The sequence below is a fragment of the Bombina bombina genome, unplaced genomic scaffold (assembly GCF_027579735.1).
Source record: "Bombina bombina isolate aBomBom1 unplaced genomic scaffold, aBomBom1.pri scaffold_539, whole genome shotgun sequence".
Lineage (NCBI taxonomy): Eukaryota > Metazoa > Chordata > Amphibia > Anura > Bombinatoridae > Bombina > Bombina bombina.
In genome coordinates, this window is record NW_026510918.1 from 62,482 (window position 1) to 66,965 (window position 4,484).

The window sequence follows — 4,484 nt, forward strand, 5'->3', positions numbered from 1 at the left end:
ATCAGTATACAGTGCAGCACACTCAGTATATACTGTAGCACAATCAATATACAGTGCAGCACACTCAGTATACACTGTAGCACAATCAGTATACAGTGCAGCACACTCAGTATATACTGTAGCACAATCAGTATAAAGTGCAGTATGCTCAGTATACACTGTAACACAATCAGTATACAGTGCAGCACACTCAGTATATACTGTAGCACAATCAGTATACAGTGCAGCACGCTCAGTATACACTGTAGCACAATCAGTATACAGTGCAACACACTCAGTATATACTGTAACACAATCAGTATACAGTGCAGCACACTCAGTATATACTGTAGCACAATCAGTATAAAGTGCATCACGCTCTGTATACAATGTAGCACAATCAGTATACAATGCAGCATACTCTGTATACGCTGTAGCACAATCAGTATACAGTGCAGCACAATAAGTATACACCGTAGCACAATCAGTATAAAGTGCAGCACATTCATTATATACTGTAGCACAATCAGTATACAGTGCAGCAGACTCAGTATACACTGTAGCACAATAATAATACAGTGCAGCACACTCAGTATACACTGTAGCACAATCAGTATACAGTGCAGCACAATAAGTATACACCGTAGCACAATCAGTATAAAGTGCAGCACACTCAGTATATACTGTAGCACAATCAGTATACAGTGCAGCACGCTCAGTATACACTGTAGCACAATCAGTATACAGTGCAACACACTCAGTATATACTGTAACACAATCAGTATACAGTGCAGCACACTCAGTATATACTGTAGTACAATCAGTATAAAGTGCAGCATGCTCTGTATACGCTGTAGCACAATCAGTATACAATGCAGCACACTCTGTATACACTGTAGCACAATTAGTATACAGTGCAGCACAATAAGTATACACCGTAGCACAATCAGTATAGAGTGCAGCACACTCATTATATACTGTAGCACAATCAGTATACAGCGCAGCAGACTCAGTATACACTGTAGCACAATAATAATACAGTGCAGCACACTCAGTATACACTGTAGCACAATCAGTATACAGTGCAGCACACTCAGTATACACTGTAGCACAATCAGTATACAGTGCAGCACACTCAGTATACACTGTAGCACAATCAGTATACACTGTAGCACAATCAGTATACAGTGCAACTCACTCAGTATACACTGTAGCACAATCAGTATACAGTGCAGCACACTCAGTATACACTGTAGCACAATCAGTATACAGTGCAAAACACTCAGTATACACAGTAGCACAATCAGTATACACTGCAGCATACTCAGTATACACTGTAGCACAATCAGTATACAGTGCAGCACACTCAGTATACACTGTAGCACAATCAGTATACAGTGCAGCACACTGAGTATACACTGTAGCACAATCAGTATACAGTGCAGCACACTCAGTATACACTGTAACACAATCAGTATACAGTGCAGCACATTCAGTATATACTGTAGCACAATCAGTATACAGTGCAGCACACTCATTATATACTGCAGCACAATCAGTATACAGTGCAGCTCACTCAGTATACACTGTAGCACAATTAGTATACAGTGTAGCACACTCAGTATACACTGTATACATTAGTTATATTGTAGCTAGCTTATGGTTTATTTTATAGGTATTTAGTTTTAAATAGGAATTATTTAGTTAATGATAGTAATTTTTATTTACATTTATTTTGATTATAATAAAGTTAGGGAGTGTTAGGGTTAGACTTAGATTTAGGGGCAAATAAATTTAACATAGTGGCGGCGATGTTGGGGGCGGCAGATTAGGGGTTAATAAGTGTAGGTAGGTGGCGGCGATGTTAAGGACAGCAGATTAGGGGTTAATAATATTTAACTAGTGTTTGCGATGCTGGAGTGCAGTGGTTTAGGAGTTAATATGTTTATTATAGTGGCGGCGACGTTGGGAGTGGCAAATTAGGGGTTAATAAGTGTAGGTAGGTTGCGGCGACATTGGGGGTGGGAGATTAGGGGTTAATAAATATAATGTAGGTGTCGGCGATGTTGGGGGCAGCAGATTAGGGTTTAAAAAGTATAATGTAGGTGGCGGCGGTGTCCGGAGTGGCAGATTAGGGGTTAATAAATATAATATAGGTGTCGGCGATGTACGGAGAGGCAGATTAGGGGTTAATAAGTATAATGTAGGTGTCAGCGATGTCGGGGGCAGTGGATTAGGGGTCAATAAGTGTAAGATTAGGGGTTTTTAGACTCAGAGTTCATGTTAGTTGTAAACATAAATTTTGTTTCCCCATAGGAATCAATGGGGCTGCATTACGGAGCTTTACGCTGCTTTATTGCAGGTGTTAGGCGTTTATTCAGCCGGCTCTCCCCATTGATGCCTATGGGGAAATCGTGCACGACCACGTAAAACCAGCTTACTGCTGCTGAATTAAGCAGCGCTGGTATTGGAGTGCGGTATGGAACACAATTTTGCTGCACGCTCACTTCTTGCCTTTTAACGCAGAGTTTAGGAAAACCTGTAATACCAGCACTGTAGGGAAGTGAGCGGTGACAATAACGTGCAAGTTAGTACCGCACCCCTCATAACGCAAAACTCGTAATCTGGCAGAATATCTTTTGTAGCCGGCTATTAATAAATACAAAAATAATACTGTAACAAGAGAACCTGTTTTTATGTGGGATGTCAGGTTATGAGATTAAAGTTATCTAGCTAATACTCTATCTGTAATTATAAAGTCCTTGCTTGCACAGCTAACTTTAGCATAGTTGCTCAATGTAATAGATTCTGTCTGCTTGAACTCTCTCAATATCAATATATAGCATAGGTATGTGAATAATCTGAGAGTCATGTATCTAAATATGAAACATTGTACTTGGTTTATATAATATCAAGCAGTTAGATACAAACAATATTTTTTGCAGCCGTCTATTAATAAATTCAGAAATAATGCTGTAACTAGAGGACCTGTTAATATATGGGATTTCAGATTGTGAGATTAAAGCTAATAAGCTAATACTCTATCTTTAATTATAATTATTGCACAGTTAACTTTTGTACAGCTATTCAGTGCAATATACAGTGGGGCAAAAAAGTATTTAGTCAGCCACCAATTGTGCAAGTTCTCCCACTTAAGAAGATGAGAGAGGCCTGTAATTTTCATCATAGGTATACCTCAACTATGAGAGACAAAATGTGGAAACAAATCCAGAAAATCACATTGTCTGATTTGGAAAGAATTTATTTGCATATTATGGTGGAAAATAAGTATTTGGTCACCTACAAACAAGCAAGATTTCTGGCTCTCACAGACCTGTATCTTCTTCTTTAAGTGGCTCCTCTGTCCTCCTCTCATTAGCCGTATTAATGGCACCTGTTTGAACTTGTTATCAGTATAAAAGGCACCTGTCCACAACCTCAAACAGTCACACTCCAAACTCCACTATGGTGAAGACCAAAGAGCTGTCGAAGGACACCAGAAACAAAATTGTAGACCTGCACCAGGCTGGGAAGACTGAATCTGCAATAGGCAAGCAGCTTGGTGTGAAGAAATCAACTGTGGGAGCAATAATTAGAAAATGGAAGACATACAAGACCACTGATAATCTCCCTCGACCTGGGGCTCCACGCAAGATTTCACCCCGTGGGGTCAAAATGATCACAAGAACGGTGAGCAAACATCCCAGAACCACACAAGGGGACCTAGTGAATGACCTGCAGAGAGCTGGGACTAACGTAACAAAGGCTACCATCAGTAACACACTACGCCGCCAGGGACTCAGATCCTGTAGTGCCAGACGTGTCCCCCTGCTTAAGCCAGTACATGTCCGGGCCCATCTGAAGTATGCTAGAGAGCATTTGGATGATCCAGAAGCGGATTGGGAGAATGTCATATGGTCAGATGAAACCAAAGTAGAACTGTTTGGTAGAAACACAACTCGTCGTGAGCAACCAAAGAACACCATACCTACTGTGAAGCATGGTGGTGGCAACATCATGCTTTGGGGCTGTTTCTCTGCAAAGGGATCAGGATGACTGATCCGTGTACATGAAAGAATGAATGGGGCCATGTATCGTAAGATTTTGAGTGCAAACCTCCTTCCATCAGCAAGGGCATTGAAGATGAAACGTGGCTGGGTCTTTCAGCATGACAATGATCCCAAACACACCGCCCGGGCAACGAAGGAGTGGCTTCGTAAGAAGCATTTCAAGGTCCTGGAGTGGCCTAGCCAGTCTCCAGATCTCAACCCCATAGAAAACCTTTGGAGGGAGTTGAAAGTCCGTGTTGCCCAGCGACAACCCCAAAACATCACTGCTCTAGAGGAGATCTGCATGCAGGAATGGGCCAACATACCAGCAACAGTGTGTGACAACCTTGTGAAGACTTACAGAAAACGTTTGACCTCTGTCATTGCCAACAAAGGATATATAACAAAGTATTGAGATGAACTTTTGATATTGACCAAATACTTATTATCCACCAT